Below are 25,978 nucleotides of genomic sequence, written 5' to 3'. Positions count from 1 at the left end.
ACATATTCCTAAATCATCCTTCAGATACTCTGTTTATTTTTAAATAAATACTAGTTTTCAGAATTACATTAACAAATTTTTTCCATCATAATCTATTTGGACAATTAGTCCAGTTCTGTCCTTTTCCTCTTTATTCATTTATTTATGTGTTTATTGATGTTACCATTGATGCATTATAATCAACCCAACAAAACCCCAGAAATCAGTTCTTGGATTATTACTGAAATATGTCTGCAGACAAATTCCTGTAGATTTAACATACCAAATCTCCTTTTTAAATAAATTGCAGGGGTGCAGAAATGAATTTAATCATAAAACTGATCAATCAATCTATTCATATCACTGATTGGTGCTTGGCCTTTTCTTCATTTAATATGTACATACTTTTAAGATGGAACAATGAACAACCATCAATTCACCACCGCATTCACATCTAAAACCCTGATAATGACTTACGAAAACACAACTGCCTAAATTGTAAGCCTTGGATCTAACCCATAGATTGTTATCCATCAAGGAATGTTGCATAAACAGGAGTAAAACCTAAAACAGAATAATACATAGCCATGAAAAGAGAATGGAAAACACTGATCTCTTTTTAAATTGTGCTCCATTGTACTAAAATGGATTAAGTTATAATCCCTGCTTCAAAACACATCCTCATAAGTAGTCCATGCTTAGCTTCCTCTCATTTCCTTACCTATGTTTTGATTTATGTATTTATATAATGTTTTCAATTTACTAAAAGAGAAAATAAAAACAAGTATAAATTAAAAAGCTCCAGAAATAAAGACAATGAGTATTCACATATGTGTATATGCAGGTTACTGACTTGGGTCACAAGCTTTGTCTATTTTTACTAATGGATCATAACATTTGAGACATGTCATAATAATTCTTCTTCCAGTAAATACACTCAAAATGAGACCACACTTAGACATATTTATCTACATTAATTTACATGATGTTTTTGCATACTGATCCACTGATAATAAAATTAGTATGTGTTAACAATCCACCAAAGCCCCTAAACAAGTTTCTTGAATAGTCTTACTATCTGTCAGTGGGTTCATTTCCAAGAGAGGTAATAAACAATGTAATAGACTAGGTCTTTTTTTGTAATGAACTATAAAAATGTTGTGAAATATAATAATTATATACATTTGTCCAGATTTGATTTCAGTTATGTCATTGGTCCATGCTTGAACCTTTTTTTTAAATTATATATTCTATGAAGATGTAACAATAAACCAGAAGAATAATCCACTATGGGTCTAATCCATAGACCCTACTATGATAATGACAAGTATTTACTTCACACATGCTCTTCCTCAGGGGGTTAACAGACTAGGCTATCTAGCAATATAGGAATGTTTGTGTAAACTATGAAAAATGCTAAAATGGAATATCAAAAATGTCCCATTTTTAGTTTATCCATAAAATGACTAAAATGACATCAATCTTTATCTTTTCAAAATTGTCCACAGTTGTACTGAATTAGATTAATTATAATCCTTAGTTTATAACAGATTCTCACCTTTTGTCTCCTTTGATTTTATTTAGGTATGTGGCCATTTATCTACCTTTTATAGTACTATGAATATCAATGAACAGGCAAACTACCCAATCAAAAACAAGAATGTCAACTATGACTTATGTAAGAACGCACTCCTTGTCCGCTGTGGAACAGTCAATACCACCGTCGCTACAGGATGATCAATCACCCATGAACATCAACCCTGAGAAGTACAAAGTAAATGTTAAAGGTATGAAACAACAAGATTCAGGCTGTGTCTGAATAAATATGAAATGATAAGGGTTAGGTTCATCTCAAACATTGGTTCATGACACTCCCTATCCTTAAATTAGATTCACTCTCCTTTTATTTATTGAATTATTTCAGTTATTAATTTTACATCAAATAGTGAACATTCTTGAATCCATCACCTGCATTAAGAAAAACATCTGACTATGGGACATATTGGCCTCAGTGCCTCCACTCACACATATAATCGTCTTGGTATTCTCTGCAAGTTAGCTTCGACTTACAGAATCAGCTACTTCTGATTCCTGGCTTTATAACACATTCTCATGAGTGGTCAGTTCTTGACCTTTTTATCTATTAACTCATTCATTATTAGTATAAATGAGTTTATAATTCAGGAACAAATGAATTAATTTTTCCAACCATCTATTCTTTTTCAAGAAAATGAGTAATATTTTCATTTTCAGAAATCTAGAAGAGAAATGCCTAGCCGATCTTAATAAAAGTAGTAAAATCCAAAATTTTGTTTCTAAATCAGAGCAACTTTATAGGAGACATACTTAGTCTATACTTGGTTCCATTTTCTTCATGTATTCATACATTTCTTTGGTTATTTGCACACTAACCAACTTATGAAGATATAATCAATAGCTATGAAACACAATCAGATCTTTGCTATTTCTTATATATATACATCAGTTACATCATAGGGAGCAAACTAGTTTTCATGTTGGACCTCAAAGTTCCAGACACAGGTATTTATTGTTCATGATTCATACATCACCAAACTTCATCTTTGGTCCAGACTTGGAGCTCTTTTTCTTCATTCATGTCTTCATTTATTGATAGATGAATTCATCAACTCACTAATAAAAATAAGTAAATACCAAAGAGTCAGAAGAACTCAAGAGCAAGATTCTTGAATATCTAATATCTGTCTACAAATTATTTCCCATAGACACTAGATATATTTTATTAATTTAACACAGTGTTTCACATACAGATTAATCAACATAATACATTACACCAATTCCATTCTTAAGATATTAACTGATTATATGTCAAAGTGTATAATAACACAGTGATAGCTCTTAAAAAAACACTCAAACCAAGACAAGAATATTGACTCATACTCACATTGGTCTCCAGGAACCTACACAGAGGCAACCATATGTCTTTTGACTATGAGAGAATTCTTAAATCAGCGCCAGTGCATCCCGTCTAAGAAGTACAAAGCAAAGCAGCTGATTTTCAAAACTAATACCTCTTTGTCAATTTTGCTTTCCATATTTTGTTCCAAACCATAGTTTAGTTATTTATTAACTTTTCATAACATATATGTTCATTCTGAACAAAACAAACAACCTCAAATGGACTGATTCAAGCAATAAAATTGACTCCTACTTCCCAGCATCTATATGATCACTAATCAAAAAGAAGTAACACCCTTGGGTCCATTTCGTTCTGAGATGGAGTTTTGCTCTTGTTGCCCAGGCTGGAGTGCAATGGTGCAATCTTGGCTCACTGCAACCTCCACCTCCTGAGTTCAAGTGATTCTCCTGCCTCAGCCTCCCGAGTAGCTGGCATTACAGGCGTGCACCACCACGTCCAGCTAATTTTTTGGATTTTTAGTAAAGACAGGATTTCACCACATTGGGAGCTAGTGTTTCATTTTATGTTGATAGTATATCTTGAATCATCACATGGTTGAAGTCCATCACACCATCTTCATATTTGTCGAATTATATATTTAATACTTTTATCATGGATCAATTTTAAATAATAATAGTATGTAAATCCATGAATCCAAAATGAAAGAAGTAGATTCTTACATATTCTTAACATCAATCTATCATTTCAAACATTGATCGTCATTTGCAAATGACCCTGGGAAATAGATCAGATTTTGTTTTCTGCAAACCTTTAGGTTCCAGACACATAATATTCATCACCCACGACTTCTAAACCATCAATCATTGGTTCAGGTTTACATGTCTTTTTCCTCATACTACTTTATATTTGCTTATTGATTAATTCTCAATTCATCAAACATAATAAAATAATTATCTGTGAATCAAAAAATCTCAAAGAGATTCTTATATCCCTAACATCTATCTATGGAATCACGTCATTCATGTCATAGATGATGAATATATGTCTGGAACTCTGAGGTCCAAGAAGTTAACCTCTACTTGTATTTTTATCTGTTTATATTTGTTTAATGGTTCTATCAGTCATATATTAGTAATAATAAACCTAAATCTATGACCCCAAGATAAGAAAATGATTTTTGTATGTTTCTGACATTGTCTACAGGATCATTTCCAACAGAAGCAAAAACCTAGATTATTTTCTTCTCATATTCATCATCCATGACTTTTATGCCACCAGTTGTCAACATTGATCCATAGCTGGGTCTCTCTTTCATCATTCATTTCTAAATATTTATTGAATAAATCATTTGTTCTTTGATAATAAAATGAATACACGATTTCAAAAACCCAAGAACAAGATATTTGAAGAATCCTTACATTTGTCTACAGAATCATTTCCCACAGAGACTATATCTCTTTGATTAATTAACCTCAATGTTGCACATTGTCATTGAACCAGTTAACTTTTTATTATATTAAATAATTTTTAATAACACCAGGAATACTATTAAACAACCTAAACTAAGACAGGAACCATTACTCACATTGGCCTAACACAGAGGCAACATAGCCTTGATCACAGAGAAATGATCAGCTCACTGCATCCATTCTGAAAACCGCAAAGCAGAGTAGATGATTAAAAAATTGAATATTCTTTCCATCAATCTATATTTTTCACCATTCATTTACATAGTCATTCGAGTATTTATTTTTTCTTAATACAACAAATGTGAAACTTGCAGCTAACTCAGAGCACTAACCATTACTTATTGCTGTCTACATGATCCTTAGTCAAAGATGTATTACACTTGGTCCATTAATTATCCATCCATTTCAATTTATATTAGTATTATTGTTCTTTACTATACATCTCAACATTAAATAATACTCCACCTTCATCTGTATTAATTTATACATGTTTATTTTTCATTGCTATTTTAATAATATAATATTTTTATAATTCATAAACATAAAGAAAAAGAACAAGGTTCTTGTATTTCCCTGACATCTGTCTACAGGAGTTTTTCAGACAGAGGGACTAGGCTAGATACTGCTTGTGATGGACCTCAGAGTTCCAGATATGTATTCATTGTGTGACTCATAGGCCACCAGTGGTCATCATCAGTCCAGCCAGAATTGGCCCTGTTTCTCTCCTTTTATTTATAAATAGTTTCCTAATGATTCATTAATTCACTAACAATAACATAAATACCTCTGGATCACCAACTTTTAAAGATAAGATCCTTAAGTATCCCTAATATCTGTCTATATAATCATTTGCTTCAATTAGTATATTAATACTTCCTTCATTAGTCATGTTCATTAACATAACATCTGTTAATCTACACAATATTTCATGTCAAGTCCATATGTATCCTTGGGACATGGCTGGCCTTCCTTCATTACATTAATATATAATACTTTCAAAATATTACACTGAATATCCTAAACAAATAAGCAAAAGCAAAAAATAATTTTACTATTAACTCACATTGGCTCATGTGCACCTCTACAGAGCGACAGACATGGGGCTCCAGATCAAGGCCAGATGTTCTGCCAGCCCAGATGTGTCCATTCTGGGAAGTGCAAAGCAGAGAAGATGACGGGATTGAAATATTTTTCATGGATTCATTCATTCGACCCTTCTCTTAGTCATTCAGGTATCTATTAATTGTGGTAATACTTATCAATTTTCTTTTTAAAAAATGAACAATAACACACTTGTTCTGATGCAAAATAAGAAACTTGACTATACTGCCTTTGTCATCCTTAGTCAAAAAACAACACTTGAATTGTTTGTTTTTTTAATGGTATTCAGATTTTCAATAGGTTTTAATGATTTCTGTTGTCTCATCATTTACATTGAGTGGACATGCTTCACATTCCCCGTCTTTACTTTTTTATATGTGAACATTGATTATTACATCAATGAATTTATTTTAAAGAAGAATCAAAATTCATAAAAACAATCAAGAAGATGGTCCTTTTGTATTTCCAAAACCTAACTACAGGATCACTTCAAAAGCAATAGACTATATTTCCTCCTCTATTGAACCTCAGAGTTCTAGACACACATTATTCAGCATCCTTGACTTCTACGTCACCAGTTTTCATCATTGGCTCAGGCTTAGAACTCTTTAGCTTAATTCTCCTCTACATGTATTTATGCATTAAATCACTAATATTAATTTTATAACCCATGTAAATATAATATCCAAAGAGTAAGAGCATAGAATATTCTAGAACTTTCTATACAATCTGTCAGTTTGATATATCTTACATGAATTATCCTCATTGTGTCATAAATGAGCTAGTAAATATACTGTTTCAACTAACTTCATATTTATTATTGGCTGAGGTTGGCCTTTTGGATGATTTTTTACACTTTCATGATATTATGAATACCCTTTAAAAAGTCTCCTAGAGAAAGACATGAAATTTAACTATTACTCACACTGATCTCTATGCTCCTAACCAACAGTAGCAACCATGAATCTCATGACCATGAATGCTTAGGTCAGCTCAAGTGCATCCATTCTGCAGAATACAAAGAGCAGGTAATTAAAAAAGAAATTCAAAACATCTCCATTGATCCTTTCCACATTTCTGTTATTCAGTTATTTTGATATTGATTATTTTTTCAGAATGGAAATGTTTTCTCTCATAACAAAAGGAAAAATATCAAATGAGACTGAATCAGAAAATGAAACTGACTCTTCTTATTAGAGTCTAGATGAACCTTAGCCAAAGAGGTGACATTCATGATCCATTTCCTTAAAGGGCATCAGTGTTTAAAATTTTTAATGATAATATTTCTTACATCATCATGTGTATTCATAATTGAACAATGATTCACTCTCTATTTACTAATTCTTGTTTAATTGTTCTATCATTTATCTATCAATGATAAATCTAAATCTATTAATCCAAAGTAAGAATATGATCTTTCCACATTTCTGATATCTATCCAATTACGTTTTCTGTTGGACCTCAGAGTTTCAGACACACAGTATTCATCGTCCATGACTCAAACGCCATCAGTAGTCATCATTGGTCCATGTTTGGGTCCCTTTTCTTCATTCGTTTCTACATTTGTTTGAATAAATCATTAATTCATTAATAATAACTAAATAAACATGTGATTTACAAAGCCCAAGACAAGATCCTTGAAAATCCCTAATATTAGTCTATGGAATCATTTCCCACACAGACTATATGTCTTTCATTAATTGACCTCTATGTACATTAACAGTTAATCAAAATAATATTTTGTATCATATCTATAACTGGGTCATTTAGCTATTTAAGTATGTTTAACACTTTTTAAATTTAGTTTAACACTAACACCCTGAAACAAATGGCACAGAGCAAAGTAAGAACTTTGACTGTTACTCACATTGGCCTCTTTCCTAAGAAGGACATTTAATCTTGATCACAGAAGAATGCTTAAGTCAGCTCAGTGCATCCATTCTGAAGAGTGCAAGGCAAAGAAGATGAAAATATTGAGACATCCTCTCTATTGGTCCATATTTTCCACTGTTCATTTACACAGTTATTTATGTATTTATTAATTTTTCTCTTAATACAACAAATGTTAAACTTGCAACTGATTCAGAGCAATAACTATTACTTATCACTGACTATAGGATCTTTAGTGAAAGATGTAATATGCTGATCTACTTATTATCGATTTCAATTTATATTAGTACTATTTGTTCTTATACATTTTAACATCAAACAGTAATTTATGTCTCATCTTTATTTATACATGTTTATTGACTCTACCATTGCTACTTTAATTAAAATATTTTTTAGAATTAATAAACATAAAGACAAGAATAGGCCATAGTGTTCTCCTGATATCTGTCTATAGGAGCATCTAAACAGAGGGGATGGAATGGACTAGATTCCTTTTGGTTTGCACCTCAGAGTTTCAGACATCTATTATTCATCACGCAAGATGCATACGCTGGCAGTTGTTACTATTGGTCCAGGAAGGACCACTTTCTCCTCATTCGTATATGCCATCCTCCAGCAAGCAGTAATACCTTTGACTCACTCATTCTTAATAGAAAGAAGACATCAGTGTTTTTAATATAAATGGATAGTATTTCTTGTTTCACCATATATTTCCGTAATTGGACAATGTCTCACTCTTTTTGTTTTTATGCAGTTAAAATATATTTGCTTCTTGATTCATTGATCCAATTATAAAAATAGAGGGAAAATGCATGAACAAGAAGAACAAGAACAACATCCTCAAATATTCCTAATGTCTCTCCTTAGGATCAGAAGGTGAAGACTAGATTTTTTATTATATTGGACCTCAGACTTCCAGACCTGTATTCATCGTCCATGACTCATACGCCACCAGTCATCATCATTGGTCCAAGATTGACTCCATCTTTCTTCATGTCTATCTACATTTGTTTTTTGATTAATTAATCAATTCATTAACAGTGCTGTAATAATAAAATAAATAGCTATGAAGAGGGAAATCTTAAAAATAAATTTATACTTAAGTAGTGAATAATAAAAATGCTTGACCTTATTTGATTATATTCTAGACTTCTTAAGAATACAGAGAATACCCTTAAAACAAAGCAAGAATTTTGACTACTACTCACAAGAGTCTTCCTGTGACACATAGAGGTAACCATACAGTTCATGGTCATAGCACAGTGCTTAAATCAGATGGGGCTGTTCATTCTGAGGAGTAGAAAGCAGACCAGATGATAAACATCGATAACTTGTCCTCATTCACTTTTGTATTACCCTTTCATTTTCACAATAGTTTAGGTATTTATTAATCTGTGATCATATTTGTATATTTTTCTTTTAATAAAATTAACCTTGAACTTGAACTCATCCAGAACAATAATATTGACTATTTCTTATATGCAGTGTCTTAAGACCCTTAGACAAAGAAATATCATGTTTGGTACATATATTTCTTGAGACTTCAGTGTTTTCCATTTATATTAGTAGTTTTTCTTGCCTAATCACATTCATTCATAGTTGAGCAATGCTTCGGTCTCCTTTTTTACTTGTTTATATGCATGTTTATTGGTTCTGTCATTGATCCCTTTATAATAATAAAATCAAAATTTACTAACAAAATCCTTGATATTAGACTTAAGAACTTAAGACAATTACTAACAGCAGCCTATATCCTCCCTACTCACATGGGTAGCCATCAAAACCTTCATCAGTGGAAAATGATTGGATCAGCCATCATGCCTCCATTCTTTGAAATACAAACCAGATGTTAGAAAGAATGAAATCACTGTGATTTTTCTTTCTGTTTATGGATGTCGTGTGTTACTGGATTAATTGAAACTCTTGATAGGTAACAGAGTTTTATCACTAGCTTATGATTGGCCTATTACTAGCTCAAAATTAAGTTTTAATAAACTAATAAGTACAATAAACCTCATTCCTAAATACAAGAAAAAGAACTATATAATGAATAGTTGTCTCTATGCCTCTCTGAAATAGATAACAATAATTTAGGTTTACTTTTAAATGAACTGCATTTAAATGAAATTAATCTAAATGATTGTTTCATGGCACAGTTTCATCAATGGTCTACAGTATCCCTTGTTTAGGTATACATCAGTTTGTATACATCTGTATCTATGTATTTGTGTCTGTACTTCCTTATGGATTAATTAATCATCATTCACATTTCTAAAGAAAGTTAGCAGGTTAAGAAAACCAACAACTAAGAACTAAAATATAATGTTTGCCTCTGTCTACATGTAAAATACCCTAAGTGGACAGAGCCTTGAAATTCTTTCTATATCTGAACAACAGTTAAATAAAAAGGAACCCAGGCTTCTTAACAGTCAATGTTTGGCCCTGTGGTTAAGTTACTGGGTTAATCTTTTACTTATTTATTTAACAGCTTTTTTCTTTTAAATAAAATGAAAAACTATGAATTCACTCTATAACCTGAGCAAGAAAATTGACTATTACAAAAATTGCCTATATTCTCCTCATCCAAAGGGATAACATGCTTCATCAAGCCCTAGTGAAATTCAGTGTTTCAGAAATATTTTTTGAAATAGCTAATTCACGCTGGGCTTAATACCTAGGTGATGGGTTGATAGGTGCAGCAAACCACCGTGGCACACATTTACCTAGGTAACAAACCTGCACATCCTGCACATGTACCCCAGAACTTAAAATAAAATTAAAATGTAAAAAAGAAACCAAAAATTATTGTTTCATTCTATATGCCCATACTAGATTCTTTTCTTCTTTCATTCTACATTGGGGCATTAATTCAATCATCATACACTTATAATAATATAATCAATATCCATCAAAACCTTAAAACTTAAACACCATGAGTACTGCCACATTGTCTGTGGGCTCATTTTCCACAAGATGAATAGACTGTCCCTCTTGGAAATGGACATTACTACTGCATATTTGAACTAATCTTAATCCTTGGTTCAACCCAACAAAAACTCACCATTGGTCCATATTTAGTATTCTTCATCATCATGCATTTACACATTATCTCATGTTTCATTGGTTTACTAACAGCGTAATCAATTCCTATGAATCCCAAAAACCCAGTAACAAGAAATCAGACAACCATGACATTTCTTCATAGGTCATTTCTCACAGAGGAAGGAAGATAGATCCCTTTGTGTGATAGATTCAGTTTTTCAGATTAGCAGATTAATGACCATATCTGCTTCCTATTAATCCCATACTCTTAATTGGTCAAGGCTTGATCATCTTTCATTGACCTTGTCCCTATTTTAAGGATGTGACGATAAAGAACTATGAACCTACCATTTTACCCCACACTGACAATATCCTCCATCTTGGAATGTGACTAAGCTGTCTTTACAGAGGGAAGTTAAAATCAACTGTGACTCAAATAAAATTGAATTAATTTTTACATTAATTAACTCAAAAATAAACTATTAAAATGAATATGACAGTCTTGCTTTTTTCTCCTTAACTGACCACAGATGTGCTGAATAATTCACATATAAACTTTATTCATTTTATTTGTGTATGTAGTCATTTATTCCTTTCCAGTAAGAGTTAACTCTCTTAACAACCACTAAAGCAAAAGCAATCACTTTGTTACTTACATAGGTTTCTACACTCATTACTCAAACAGACAACAACCATGATCTTCCTCGCTGGAGAATAATTGAATCATTGCGCATCCATTCTGTGGAGTACAAGGTGAATATAAAAGTAGGTAGATGAGAGAGAGAGAAAAATGGATCAGCCTAGATTTAGATTTTTTTAAATTCAGTTCAGGTCGACAATTATTGATTAGAAATAAACCCTGGTACTTGTCATATGTTTAAAAGATGAATAACATACCCATTGATTCATTGATTAATTGACTAAGGTATGAAATTTAACTACTATAAGTAACACCAGGCAAAAGAATAATAACTGTGACTTTTAAACATGTCTGTCTGTTTATCTGCCTTCTACCCAATCAGGAAAGAGTTAAATCTCCTTGGTACATGAATCTTGCTAGAAAGAATTAAATTAATTTGAATCCTGAATTCAAATATATTCTGAACAACTGTGCATGCATGCATACATACATATGAAGTTAAATAGTTACACATGGAGTCATTTGTCTATTCCGTGTCTTAAGGAAATTGCACCAACAAGACTGAAAGGGAAATACTATCCAAATATATAAATACATTCACCATTACAAAAACGCAAGAGCCTACCTCAATTTTGTTTATGGAAATAACGACAATACTGGAGAGCCACTGTACGGAACTGGATTAATTACTCTTTTTGTTCCATAATACCTGACCCTCACTGGTCCATGATTTGGCCTTATTTTAAATAACTGGTTGGGACATTAATTTGTTCCTTTTTGCATTTATAATAAAATCATTATATCTGTGACTTCACAGAAACTGGACAATATCAATGCCTGTCCAAATGCTCATTAGACAGAAAATTCAGATCAGTTTCCTTGTTTTCATAAATTAAACTGAGGAACCGAATTTAAATAGCGAAGATTATTAGAATTCATTATAACTGATCATTTGACATATTCTCAAGATAGATCCATGTGTAAACCCTCTCTCAATTAGGTAGTGATTTAAGCAATAATTTAAGTAAATACTTTGCCCTCTTCTTTTAAAAAACAAAAAATGAATACCCTAAACCAGAACAACATGAACTCTAACATCCATTTATCTAAATGCTCCTTATCCAAAGGGTCAGTTTTGATTAATTGATTTTACTGGGACTTAGTGCTTCAGAAATGTATTAGTAACGATTCTCATTATTTTATATAGTCTCATATTTGGAACAGGAATAACCATTTTGTTTTTATTTATACAGCACTTTTCTTGATTTATCCAGGTACTTGTTTACTAAAACTAATACAGTCCATACTCAGAAGTACAATAACTAAATCCTGATTATTGTTAGCTTCTGGAATAAGCTCATTTTCCATAGACTGAAAAGCACTCTTTTTGCAATGGACCTCAGAGTCACAGGGTTTAATCAAAATCCAAGATTCAGACACCCCAGGGTACTCATCATTGATCCAGGATAAGCAATCTTTTCCTTCATTTATACCTCTGCTTATTGATCCATTCACTGATTCAGTAGCAGTAACAAAGTCAATACCCATTGTTCTTTTAGCATCTAAGAACAATATCCTTGAATATAACCAAGATCTGTTTACAGACTCTTTTTGCATAGACTAGCCCTTTTCTCAATAGACTAGATCTCCTTTCGCAGTGGCCCACAGTGAAGCAAGTATAGATCAATGAACATCCTTGCTTCCTAGCCATCTCATTCCACTTATCTTCCACCTTTCCATGCATTCCTCCCTCATTAAGGAGCTGTCTAACAGGACTTTGCATATAATGTAAATGCACTGTAACTGCATTCTCCAATACAGTCACCAATAGCCACATACAGCTACTGAGCACTGGAAATGTGGCTAATGCAACTGAGAAATTACATTTAAAAGTGCATGTACCTTTAATTATTTTAAATATAAATAGCCGCAAGTGGATAGAGGAAACGACATTGAACAGTGCAGCTGTAGATTTTGTTACTGAATAAATCTTAAATTAAATGCAGTATAAACAAGATGATTAATCAGAAGTAAAAAATGAATAAAATGTCTTTCATCTTATTTTTAACCAAAATTGTGCTTAATTGTACTAACCATAATCTAAGTTTTGTAACACATTCATATCATTGATCTACATATGCCTTGACTTTAAGTAATTCAGTGAACTTTAATGAAAAATTTACCCTAATTGACAAGCTTTTTGACTGTTATTTACTTAAGTCTTTAGCTTCCTTACCCGTAAAGGTAACAGCCAAGATCTTCATCAGAAGAGACGGATTAAATCAGCCATGGTCTTCATTCTGTGGAGTCGAATACAAATTTTCAAAAGAATGAACAGTACAGATTTAGATTGACTTAAAAGACATTAGTTGTGTGATATTAAATTAATCATAAAGTTGACTCAAATCCCATTTTTATCACTGACCCAAGAACTACACTTATTTTTATTTCTTGATTTAACTATCAACTTTAAATAATACAATAAACACTGTTAAATTCATCACCCAAAACAAAAACTAGGACTACTGCCCACATCTGTCTATAGACACCTACCCACAAAGGCAACCGCTTAGATCATCTTTTTTATTTAATGGACTCAACGTATGTAGAAATGAATGAATTTAAATTCATGATTCATGGCATATTTTCACCAATGGTAAATGCTTTACCCTACTTACATATTAATTCAATCATTTATTGTTTCGATTTGTTCATTTGTTACGACGCATGGAATATTTTATTATACATTCACAAATACACACACACACACACTGCAGCCAATTCACGGAGAACCCAGAACACAAATGCTTTTCATGTTCAATGTCTATATTCCCCCACCTAACCAGGAAGAGAGCATCAGTAGTATAGACAGAGATTAACTTTCATTTTCATTTCTCACTCAGTTGTGTTATTTAAAAAATAAATAACACAACTTTTAAAAGTTTTAAAAAATTAACTGTGACAAGGACCTCTTTTAAAAAATTAACTGTGACAAGGACATATTCTATTCACATATAACAATTCAATATATGGGAATTTACTTACATTATAGAAGAAGCTTGAATAATATTAGGTCTCCATATGTCCATTATGCTATCCACAGAGATTTAGAAACTAGATGCTTTTTTAAGTTTTTAATAAAACTTAGTACAGAGTTGGATTTATAGTAACTTTTCATAAGGAATATTCTTAAGTTGAAATATGCTCATTTATTTCCAATTAAATAACTGTTCCACCTATTATTTACTTACTTATTTATTTTGAGACGGAGTCTCGCTCTGTCGCCCAGGCTGGAGTGCAGTGGCGCAATCTCGGCTCACTGCAAGCTCCGCCTTCCAGGTTCACGCCATTCTCCTGCCTCAGCCTCCCAAGTACCTGGGACTACAGGTGCCCGCCACCACACCTGGCTAATTTTTTGTATTTTTAGTAGAGATGGGGCTTCACCACGTTAGCCAGAATGGTCTCGATCTCCTGACCTCGTGATCCTCCCTCCTCTGCCTCCCAAAGTGCTGGGATTACAGGTGTGAGTCACCGTGCCCAGCAATTTTCCCTTCTCTAAATAAAACCAATCAGTAAACAACCATAAACATCAAACAATTATTTTGTGTCTTGCATACATCTGTTCACATACTCCTTCCAAAACAAGGCAACAGCCTCTATCAATATATATCACTGGAATTCAGTGCTATAGAAGCATATAATAATAATCCATTCGTCATTACATACTCTCATAATTGGTCAATGCCAAGCTCTCCTTATATTTACTCATTTATGCAAAAGTTATGCATTGATTTACTTATAAAATGGAATCTATACCAAAAAACTGTGAACACCCATGATCAAGATACCTGAATATTCTGAACTTGTGTTATAAGCTCATTTCCCTAGAGGGAAAAATGGGGGCCTCTTTTTTAAATGGACCTCAGAGTTACAGATGGCTTTAATCAAAATTTTTGATTCAGACACCCTCCAATCTCATCATTGGTCCAGGCTTGGCACTCTTTTTCTTCATTCACATATACCTTCATTTTCCCATGAATCACAAATTCTAAGAACAAGACCCTGGATATCACTACAACATATCTCTAGGCTCAATTCCCACAAAGCTGTCAGACTAGATCTCAGTGCCACACGTGGAATAATCAATAAATCTTGATTCATATCAGTACTATCAATATCAATGGCCAATGACTGGGCTATGTTCATTTAATTTGCGTAATTTTAAAGGTGGTATAATGAACAATGAAAATCCACAATGGTATCCCCCACTAGAACAAACAGCATGTTTCACCTTACAAGAGCTTCTCCTGAACAGTTAACAGCCTGAATCTCTTCCAGTATGGAAATGCTTAAATCAAGTATGGTGTAGAAATACTATGAAATATGAAACATTTCAGAAAATTAAATTCCTTCTACCTTTTTAAAAAATAAGTCTCTATTGTGCTGAAATGGGTCAGTCCTACTCCTTGGCCTACAACACATTCTTATTATTGGTTGTTACTTGATGTTTTTATTTTTGTGTATATGGCCTTTTGTTCCTTTCTTCGATAATCACACATGAACCAACCGCATAACCCACCAACAGAAACTCCATTACTAACATTGCTTCTTACCACAGAAGAAATCGTCATGCTCTTCACCTTGGAGAAATGACCAAATCCAATCTCATCTAGTCTTTCTGGAGGAAAAGGCAGATTTTTATAAGAATAAAAAGTATACATTTTTAAATCCATTTTTAAGTAGAAGTTAGTTCTCCATTACTAGATGGATTACAAACATTGGTTTGTGTCAAATTTTAATCATCAACCCAACAGTTCTTTTTCATGTACTGACTTAATTCTTAGCATGAAATAATATCATGAACATTTTCAAATCTACCACCCAGCACAAGAAGAGCAATTTTCAATATCTGCCTAGGTATTCCTAGCATGAAGGGAAGACACATTTTTAATGAGGAAAACTTTTGTACTATAAGATGAATTTAAATTGTTGTTTTATAACATAATCTGACCAGTGGGCCACAGTTATTTTAATTCAAGCCATTTACTGATTCGTTTATTTACTCATCTATTTAATAACTCAAAACATAATTTAATTATCTACTCTCTTTTCTAAAGAAAACTCAAAATGGTGAAGTCACCTGCTACCTAAAATTAAATACTATTACCTGCAACTGTTCCTATTAGCCCTGTACGTGCTGTTGGAACGTTCCTCAGTGACACAAATGTTCTCTATTGGCGATTCTGAAATGGTGGTCACTTGTGACCTGTGGCTTGGGGTGTGACTAGTGCGATTGAGGAACTGAATTTTTATTTTTTAATTAATTTCCATTTAAATGTTAATAGCAAAATATGTCTAGAGAGTGGGTCTTTACAACCCTTCCAAAGGAAGGAGGGTCCTGGACCTTTTTTGTTTAAGTGGACTTCAAGAGGATAGACAAGATTAATCACACCCCTTCACACATTACATACACTTCTCACTAGTCCGTGATCTACCCTCTTTTAAATAAGGGATGGAAATATAAAATGATTCTTTTACTCATAATAATAATGCCACTATTCATGAATTCAAAGGACACTGGACAAAAGCCCTTTATGACACTAGCATCTATTTATTCACTTATTACTCATAAAAGTCATGAAAATGCATTTGCATTTTTCTTTTTAAATAATAATGAGCAAACATAAGAGGATTTTTAGTTATTACAGTCAAATTTTCAATGTTCATCCTTAGACCTTCTCCACACTTCACAACCTAATCATTAGTATTTTAATGTCTATTATTAATTATATTAAATTATTGTTTATTATAAAAATTTAAGCTAATATATTTAGCATGATTTGTAATTGTCATTATTGAATATAAATATTAATTTTATTGGCTAATATTTATTATATTAACTATTATTCAACTAAATACATCATTTAAGTATATGTTTTATCCTTTTCTAAATCAAACAAGACGTGCAACCAGAAACTTGCCACTAACTCGGGACATTGAATGCATATCTATCTATATGCTCTCGAAGGAGGAGCAGATTTATTTTATTTAAACTCAAAACATCATTAGCTCCTTTCATGATTGAATGAGATGTAGCCTTCCTTGTCTTTATTTGTATTTTTCTTTATTCATTCATTGATTTACTTATAATACAATCCATACCCATTAACCAAAAAGTACCAAGAACACATTCCTTGAATATGTCTAACTTTCTCTCGAAGCACATTTCCCATAGATAGAACGGACCTCAGAGATACAGACAGGGTATAATCAGAATATTTGATTCAGATGCCCCACGCATACTCATCATTGATCCAGACTTGGTATTCTGTGCTTTCATTCAAATATACTGTTCTTGATTTATGCATTGGTTCACTAATAGTAAAATCACTATCCATGAATTACGGGGTTAAAAGATCCTTGAAGACGTAACTATGTCTGTAAGATTCATATTCCACAGAACTAGAGGACTGGCTCTCTCTGTAATGAGCCTGAGTGTTGCAAAGGTGAATTAATTCATTTCCACAAATTGCACCACGTCAATTCCATATTAGCCATTAGTCCATGGTTGGGCTTTTTTCATTTAACATTCATATTTTTAAGACGGTACTATGGTTATATCATGGTATAACTACCAAGTTATACCACAGTTATAGGCAAGATGTTCCATTTTCTTATGTTCTTCCCTCAATTAGTTAACAGTCAATAACAATCACAATGGGGAAGTGTTTAAATCCACTATGGTACAAAAACAGCATATTAAGGCATTCTGAAAATGACAGAAATACCTTTCAACTTTTTGTCCTAATGAATTTGGTTGTGCTGAAATGGATTAATCACAATTCTTAATTCATAACACATTTCTACCATTGGTCCATGCATAACCACCTTTGACTCATTTATGTATGTAGCCATTTATTCCTTTGAAATAATTCAATGAATAAACATGATCAAGTTTCCCAAGCAAGAACATAAAGTTTGATTTTTACTTACATTGATCTCTTCTCTGCTGATTCACAGAGATAAAGGCAAGATCTTCACTAGAAGATTATAATTAAATCAGGTAGAGTGCATTCATTCTGCAGTATAAAACACAAATTTTAAAAAGAACCAAATACTATATGTTTAGCTCTTTAAAATGAATCATAGTTGTGTAGTAAACAATCATAAACCTTGTTTTGTACCCTATTCTGAACTCTTGAGAAGGGTGAGCACTGCTTTCTATTTATTAACTTACATAAATTGTTTTTGTCAAGATGAAATATCTCCACTATGAAATTTTTTGTTTTAGACAATATAATAAACACTGTGAATCTAGTACCAAACCTGTTTTGTTTGCTTAAGTAAAATTCCATAAAAGATTGAATTAATCATGAGTGTGGTTGTATACAGATATAATCGTTCCATGCTCTCCCTCTCTCAATTACAGTTACTCAGTCAACTATTTATTTATGTAAATGTATTTCTTTTTCCTTAATAAAATGATCAATCAGCAACCTGCCTCAACACAGAACAAAAACATTCAGTCTTGTGCACAGAAGACCATATGCTCCTTACCAAAATGATAAGAGTCTTAACTACTAATTTATTGGGACTAAGAATCTCAAAATTGTTTCAATAATAATCCATGTTGCATTACATGCCTTAAGAGACAAGTGCATGCATACTTTTCTTACTCTCATTGATAAAATTCTATACTCATGGACTAAGTTTATTATAATAATGTAATTCATACCCTCAAACCACAAAAGGCCCATGAACAAGGTCCTATAGACTCATTTCCCGTGAAGAATAAAGAGGTGTCTCTGTAATGGACCTCAGAGTTGCAGATGGGTTTAATCAAAATTGTTGTTTCAGAAACCCCATGACATTCATCACTGGTCCATAATGTGCATTTTTTTCATGTATTGATTAACCTATTGACTCACAAATAATGATGCAATCAAAAATCCCCAAAACAAGATCATTAAATTTTAGGCTCTTGGCCCATAGAGCTACAGACTACATTTCTTAGGCAATGACACTTAAAGATGCACATGTGAATTGCTCAACGCCCCTGCATGCTCTCAATTCACATTCAGCATTCAATCTGATATAGCCCACTTCTATTTAATTTGTATATATGTCGAAGATGGTCCGATAAAAAACAATGAAATCACTATATTCCATATTCTTATGGGCTGCCCCAAAACAGATGTCAGCCAGGATCTCTACCCATAAGGGAATGGCATAAAATAAAGAATAATGCTGAGCTGCTCTGAGAATAAGTTAACTTTTGTCTTCTTTTATAATCACCTCAGTTGTAACAATTTAGATTAAACATAAGTAATGGTTCATTACACATTCCCATCATTGGTCTATTTGGGGTGTTTTATTTCTTTCATGTATGTAGACATTGATTCCTTTGAAATCCTTTAGCTAACACCCAAGAACAAACCATTCAAAGAAAGAACATGAAATAAGACACTTACTTATATTTGTCTCTATGCTCCTTACTCAGGATAACAATTCTTTCTTAAATTATTAAATCAGCTGGCCTATGTCCACTCTGGAGAGAAAAAGGCAGATTTAGAATAGATATAGGGTTTTTTCAACGGATGTTAGACAAGCAGAACTAGATAACAATAAACCTTGGCTCAAAAATGCAATGTTTTTCAGGCCAGTATTGAACTTTTAGTTTTAAATAGTATAATAGACACTATTGAGTTCATCACCTAGCCCAAGAATAAGATCTATAATGATTATGAATATTTGTCTATATAAAAATCTGTTAAGTAGATATCACTTAATGGATTTCTGGCTGATGCAAACACTTTCCCTTTTCTTAATTTAAAAAAAAAAAAGCAAACTATAAAAATCAAAAAATTGTCTCAACTGCAGATACAGTATGTTCCATATAATAGGATTTTACCTCAGATTAATAAATATACTTGCTTTATTGCCATGTTAATATTTGTAATACTTTATCATTGTACTCAAAGAATAGTTCCTTAAGTAGGCCTGTTAATCTCTCATGTACACATTTCGCTATTTATGCATTGAGTTCGCTTAAAATAATACATTCCATACCTTTGAACTACAAAACCTCAGGAACAAGTTTTACTGAATTTTCCTAACTTCTATTAGGAAATTTCTACAGAGAATATTGGCTGGTTCTCAATCAATAACAGATCTCAGAGTTACACAGAGGGCTTAATCAAAAGTGTTGATTCAGACACCTCCACCAATACTCATCATTGATCCAGGCTAGGCATTCTATTTCTTCATTCATTTATACCTTCTTGAACTGACTCAGTCATTCATAGTTTCAGGAATAATAATTATATGATCAATATTCCTTAATGACACAAAACTGAGAACAAAAGGCTTTAACAGAACCAAGATCTGTTTATTACTCCCATTCACGCAGAACAAATAGACTAGATCATATTTCGTGATGAACCTCAAGTTTACACATATTCATCAGCGACTCTGCTGCATTTAAATCTCATACTTGTGATTGGTGTCTACCAGCTTCTCTTCCACTTGATTTGTCTACTCATTAATGTGGGTGCAAACCATGCACCTACCATGTGAGCCCACAATTGAGCAAATTAATACATAATATCTTCCAAGGTACCTCTACCTCAAAAAGTCAACAACTTAAATGTTTGTCAGTGAAGGAATATGTTAAGCAACTATAGCAGAAACATTAAATGGGAATTGAAATTACTCTGGCAATATATGAAATGCTCTTCATTTATTTAACAATGGTCTTCAGTTGGGTTGGGTTGAATGAATCATAAATTTTTGTTGATGACACATTACAATCATAAGTCCATGGCTGGCATTCCTTAATTTCATGTGTTATTTAGCCATTTATTTTATCAAAATAATGTAGTGTGTTCCCATGAATGAATACCCTCCAAGCCCAAAACATCAATTTGATGTTTACTTACATCAGTCATTCTGTTCCTTAGTCCACCAAATAACAATAATGGTCTTCATGATTAGAGAATAATAAAACCAGCTACATGGTTTTCATTCTATAGAGAAAAATAAAGCCTTGTTTCAAAAACATTTTAAAAGGCTCTTTTTAAAAGCCTCTTTTAAAAAACATTTTTCTAAGAAACTATATTACTACAACTTGGAAAGGCCCATATATGTATTCCAAAAACAATGAAAGAGCCTAGAGTTTTTCTTAGAATGTCTGTCATGAAAAAAGAACATGAATCATATTCTCATATCATAACATTTGTTCCTAATTGGTCCATGGTTTGCTGACTCTAAAATACAAACAGAGACATAGAAGTGCACCTTCCTTCTCATATACAAAAGACATCAGTATCTGTGCTCTCACAGCACTGGACAAGAACACTGAGGAATATTTACATCTGTCTAGAGTCATTGCCCTCAGGAAGAACAGATTATGTTTCTTTTTTTATTTGTTTAATAAAAATCCATTAAAAATTAGATTAATGCACTCATCATTGGTCTCTGTTTGGTCTCAATTAAGTGGTTATTTAACCAACTATTTATATGATTAAAGATGTTTCATTTTCTTAATAAAACAGTCAGCAACGCCCCACCAACACAGAACAAAAACCCTGACTCTTGCATACAAATGACCATATGCTCCCTACCAGAATGGTAGAAGCCTTGGCTATTAATTTATTGGGAGTCTCAGATAAGTTTTAATAATAATCCATGTTTCATTACATTCACTGATAATAAGCACATGACTTATGCTTTTTGTTTTACTCACTGATAAATTTTTAATTCATGGGCTGATTTTATAACAAAAATGCAATCCATCCCCAAGAACCACAAAGTCCAAGGACAAGGTACCATAACCTCACTTCCCAAAAAAGGAATAATTACGTGTCTCTTTGTAATGGACCTCAGAGTTGCATATGGGTTTAATCAAAAATCCTGTTTCAGATACCCCATGGTACTCATCATTGGTCCAAGCACGTTTTATCATTCATTTATTATTCATTGGTTCATGAATAATAATATAAACACAAAATTCTAGGAATAAGATATTCCCATTAGTGGCTCTCTCCCTAAAGACTAGGTCTCCTTTTACAATGGACCTCAGAAAACGTGTGTGATTAATTGACATCCATGCTTCATACCAAATCCACATTCACCATTATTTCTTCCGTAGTCTTAGTCAATTTGCCCATGTTTTAAAGACAGTGCAATGAAAAGTGATAAAACCACCATCTTCCAACACTGACAATGTCTTCCATATTCTCTCAGGCTGCCACACAAAGAGTTATCAGCCAGGACCATACCAATATGGAAAAGATTAAATCATCTGTGGTAGAAAATAAGATGCAATGTTCAATAATTGTGAATATAAATGGTCTAACTACTATATTTTTGTCACTTCAGTTGTGCCAAATTATATTAAACATATTTTCAGAACACATTTCCATCACTGGTCCATTCCTGGTGATTTTAATTTCTGTTATAGATATTGATTCCTTTGAAATACCACTGAACACTCCTGAACAAAGCATCCAAACCAATGACATGAACTTGAGGTGGTAACTTACATTAGTATCTATATTCTTTACCCCACGGATCTAACTGCCAAGATTTTGTTTCTTAGAAAATGAATGTCATCTATCCTGTGGTTGCTACGTGGAAGAAAAGTAGACTTATCCTAGAAGAACAAGAAGAAATAAAAGGCATCTTTATAGGAAAAAAAGAAGTGAGATTGTCTCTATTTGCTGGTGACATGATTTTATATACAGAAAATCCAAACTACCTCACAAAAAACAGTTAGAACTGACTTCTGTAAAACTGCAGGATAGAAAATCAACAAAAAAAAATTCAGTAATGACTCTATATGCTAATAGGTAACTAACTTAAAAGGAAATGAAGAAAATAAGCCCATTTACAATAGCACCAAAAATATTGTCTAAATTTAACCAAGATAGTGAAAGACCTGTATATTGAAAACTATAAAACACTAGTGAAAGAAATTGAAGAAAACACAAATAAATGGAAAGATACCCTGTGTTCATGGGTTGAAAGAACTAAGATTGTTAAAAAGTCTATGCTACCTAAACCCATCTACAGGTTCAATTCAATTCCTATTAAAATTTGAATGTCATTTTTCATAGAAATAGGGGGAAAATCCTTAAATCCATATAGAACCACAAAAGACACTGAATAGCCACATACAAAAACTCTTGAGCAAAAAGAACAAAGCTGGAGGCATTACAATCCCTCACTTCAAAATATATTATAAAGTGATTATAATCAAAACAGCATAATACTGACATAAAAACAGATACATCAGCCAATGGAGCAGAATTAAAAGTTCATAAATAAACTCACACATTTACAATCAATTGATTTTAGATAAAGGTGCCAAGAGCACACAATGGGAAAAAGACAGTATCTTCAATAAATGGTGTTGGGAAAACTGGTTATCAACATGCAGAATGAAATTAGATCCTTATCTCACCCAATATACAAAAATCAACTCAAAATTGATTAAAAACTTCAACACAAAATCTGAAACTATAAAACTACTAGAGGAAAAGCTCCACAACATTGGTCTAGACAATGATTTTTTTAATATGACCCCAAAAACACAGACAACAAAAGTAAAAATAGACAAGTAGAATGTCATCAAATTAAAAACCAAATTAAAATTGTTTCCAGCAAAGGAAGCAATTAACAGAATGAAGAGACAACTTCCAAGTCAGGAAAAAAAATGTGCAAACCATACATCTCATAGGCGTTAATATGCAAAATATATAAGGAACACAAACAATTCAATAGCAAGAAAACCCAATTTAAAAATAGACACAGGATTTGGACAGATATTTTCCCAAAGAAGACATAGTAATGGCCAACAGATAAATAAAAAAATTATCAGTCACTCTAATCACTAGGGAAACACAAATTAAAATCACAATGAGATACCATCTCTTATCTTTTAGAATGGCTTTCATCAAAAAAATGAAAGGTAACAAATGATGGCAAGGATGCAGAGAAAAGGGAACTCTTCTATATTGTTGGTAGGAATGTAGTTTAGTATAGCCATTGTGGAAAAAGTTATGGAGGTTCCTCAAAAATAAAAATAAAAAATAGAACTACCATATGATCCAGAAACCCTACCCAAAGAAACCAAAATCAGTATGTCAAGGGGATATCTGCATTCTTATGTTTATTGCACCATTATTCATGATAGGCAAGATATGGAACCAACTTAAGGTCCACCAAGGGATGAATGAACTAATTGTGGAATATACACACAATGGAATACTATTCATCCTTTTAAAAGAAGAAAATTCTGTCATTTGTGACAGTGTGGATGAACATGGAGGATATTACGCTGAGTGAAATAAGCCAGGCACACAAAGACAAATGCCACATATTCTCTGAGCTGAACTCATAGAAGTAGTGATTAGGATGATGGTTAATGGAGGATGGGGTGAGAGTAAGGGAGGGAATGGGGAGTTGTTGATCACAGAGTACAAAGTCTCAGATAGACAGGAGGAATAAGGTTGACATCTACTGCAAAGCAGGATGACTACAGTCAATGAAACTGTGCTGGGTATTTCAAAATAAGAGAGTAAATTTCAAATGTCTCACAATAAAAATGATAAGTAAACAATAAAAATGATGGATACATTAACTAGCTTGATTCAATCATTTCACATTGTACACCTATATCAAAACATCCCATTGTACCCCACAGTTGTATACAATTATATTTTAACATTTAAAATAATATTAATATTAAATTTTAAAAAGAAAAGAAGATCTAAAATTATTAATCTAAGTCTCCACCTTAGAAAAAAGAGCAAATTAAATCTGAAGTAAGCAGAAGGAGGAAATAACAAAAACTAGAGCAGAAATCATTGAGACTAAAAAGAGAAAATCAGTAGAGAAGAATCATCAATAACCAAAAAAAATGGGTTCTTTGGAAAGTTCAACAAAATCAAAAAGCCTCTAGAAAGCTAACTAAGAAAAAAAAGAAAAGTCACAAATTGCTAATATTAGAAAGAAAGGACATCACTACAGACCCCATGGACATTAAGTGGATAATAAGGGAATAATATAAGCAACTCTATGCCCACAAATTTGATGACATTAAAGAAATGCACCAATTCCTTGAAAGATACAATCTGCCAAAACTCACACAAGAAAAACTATTTGAATAGGCCTATATCTATTAAAACAAATTTAATCAACAGTTAACTCTCCAAAACAGAAAACACCAGATATGGATGGATTTACAGATTAATTCTTCCAAACACTTAAGAAGAAATTATACCAATTCTGTACTCTCTTTCAGAAGATAAACTACTTCCTAACTCGTTCCCAAAGGCCAGCATTACCCAAATACCAAAACCATTAAAAAATATTCAAAGAAAAGAAAAACTACAGGCCAATATCTCTCATGAACATACCTGTCAAAATTCTCAAAAAATATTAACACCACAACCAAGTAGAATTTGTCACGGATATGCAAGCTTGGCTCAACATTTCATAATCAGTTAATTAATCCATTACATCAACAGACAAAGGGAAAAATATCACAAGATCATATCAATAAATATAGAAAAGCATTTGACAAAATTCAACACTCATTCATGATTAAAAAATAAGGCCAGGCATGGTGGCTTATGCCTAGAATCTCGATACTCGGGGAGACCAAGATGGGCGGATCACTTGAGGCCAGGAGTTTGAGACCAGCCTGGTCAACATGACAAAGCCCCGTCTCTACTAAAAATACAAAAACGAGTTGGGCATGGTGGCACATGCCTGTAATCCCAGCTACTTAGGAGGCTTGTACATGTACCTTCTGCTTAATTTTGCCGTGAACCCAAAATTACTCTAAAAAATATAAAGTCTCTGGCCTGGGATGGTGGCTCACCCCTGTAATCCCAACACTTTGGGACGCCCAGGCAGACAGATTGTCTGAGCTCAGGAGTTCAAGATGGTGAA

At 32.7% G+C, this 25,978-nt stretch overlaps 1 long non-coding RNA gene, 10 other non-coding genes and 3 pseudogenes across 12 annotated transcripts; all 14 read right to left on the bottom strand.

The window, feature by feature from the left end:
* Positions 1 to 129: 129 nt before the first annotated feature.
* LOC144330397 (uncharacterized) lies at positions 130 to 21,968 on the bottom strand. Of its 2 annotated transcripts, XR_013396551.1 has the most exons (14): positions 20,959 to 21,968; positions 19,492 to 19,568; positions 18,014 to 18,099; positions 15,634 to 15,698; positions 13,257 to 13,320; positions 11,037 to 11,119; positions 8,547 to 8,628; positions 7,316 to 7,389; positions 6,374 to 6,456; positions 5,411 to 5,495; positions 4,464 to 4,528; positions 2,903 to 2,986; positions 2,545 to 2,631; positions 130 to 1,739 (listed from the first exon to the last, which is right to left on the bottom strand). It is a non-coding gene; the product is annotated as an uncharacterized LOC144330397 (long non-coding RNA). The 2 variants fall into 2 exon arrangements; XR_013396552.1 differs by lacking the exon at positions 2,903 to 2,986 and having other exon boundaries at positions 347 to 1,739.
* On the bottom strand, positions 2,496 to 2,569 carry LOC114679975 (small nucleolar RNA SNORD113/SNORD114 family). Its single transcript, XR_003732059.1, has one exon. It is a non-coding gene; the product is annotated as a small nucleolar RNA SNORD113/SNORD114 family (small nucleolar RNA).
* LOC114679990 (small nucleolar RNA SNORD113/SNORD114 family) lies at positions 4,079 to 4,173 on the bottom strand (annotated as a pseudogene).
* LOC114679962 (small nucleolar RNA SNORD113/SNORD114 family) lies at positions 4,979 to 5,048 on the bottom strand. The gene has a single exon (XR_003732049.1). It is a non-coding gene; the product is annotated as a small nucleolar RNA SNORD113/SNORD114 family (small nucleolar RNA).
* Positions 5,969 to 6,043, bottom strand: LOC114679970 (small nucleolar RNA SNORD113/SNORD114 family). The gene has a single exon (XR_003732056.1). It is a non-coding gene; the product is annotated as a small nucleolar RNA SNORD113/SNORD114 family (small nucleolar RNA).
* Positions 6,903 to 6,977, bottom strand: LOC114679948 (small nucleolar RNA SNORD113/SNORD114 family). The gene has a single exon (XR_003732036.1). It is a non-coding gene; the product is annotated as a small nucleolar RNA SNORD113/SNORD114 family (small nucleolar RNA).
* On the bottom strand, positions 7,838 to 7,912 carry LOC114679987 (small nucleolar RNA SNORD113/SNORD114 family). Its single transcript, XR_003732066.1, has one exon. It is a non-coding gene; the product is annotated as a small nucleolar RNA SNORD113/SNORD114 family (small nucleolar RNA).
* Positions 8,239 to 8,310, bottom strand: LOC114679949 (small nucleolar RNA SNORD113/SNORD114 family). The gene has a single exon (XR_003732037.1). It is a non-coding gene; the product is annotated as a small nucleolar RNA SNORD113/SNORD114 family (small nucleolar RNA).
* On the bottom strand, positions 12,413 to 12,484 carry LOC114679977 (small nucleolar RNA SNORD113/SNORD114 family). The gene has a single exon (XR_003732060.1). It is a non-coding gene; the product is annotated as a small nucleolar RNA SNORD113/SNORD114 family (small nucleolar RNA).
* On the bottom strand, positions 14,936 to 15,009 carry LOC114679972 (small nucleolar RNA SNORD113/SNORD114 family). Its single transcript, XR_003732058.1, has one exon. It is a non-coding gene; the product is annotated as a small nucleolar RNA SNORD113/SNORD114 family (small nucleolar RNA).
* On the bottom strand, positions 17,261 to 17,337 carry LOC114679973 (small nucleolar RNA SNORD113/SNORD114 family; annotated as a pseudogene).
* Positions 18,831 to 18,905, bottom strand: LOC114679982 (small nucleolar RNA SNORD113/SNORD114 family). Its single transcript, XR_003732063.1, has one exon. It is a non-coding gene; the product is annotated as a small nucleolar RNA SNORD113/SNORD114 family (small nucleolar RNA).
* Positions 20,187 to 20,264, bottom strand: LOC114679981 (small nucleolar RNA SNORD113/SNORD114 family; annotated as a pseudogene).
* On the bottom strand, positions 21,894 to 21,968 carry LOC114679980 (small nucleolar RNA SNORD113/SNORD114 family). Its single transcript, XR_003732062.1, has one exon. It is a non-coding gene; the product is annotated as a small nucleolar RNA SNORD113/SNORD114 family (small nucleolar RNA).
* Positions 21,969 to 25,978: the final 4,010 nt, after the last annotated feature.

Source organism: Macaca mulatta, chromosome 7, assembly GCF_049350105.2.
Source record: "Macaca mulatta isolate MMU2019108-1 chromosome 7, T2T-MMU8v2.0, whole genome shotgun sequence".
In the NCBI taxonomy this organism is placed as follows: Eukaryota; Metazoa; Chordata; class Mammalia; order Primates; family Cercopithecidae; genus Macaca; species Macaca mulatta.
This window is presented reverse-complemented; position numbering and strand designations above follow the sequence as displayed.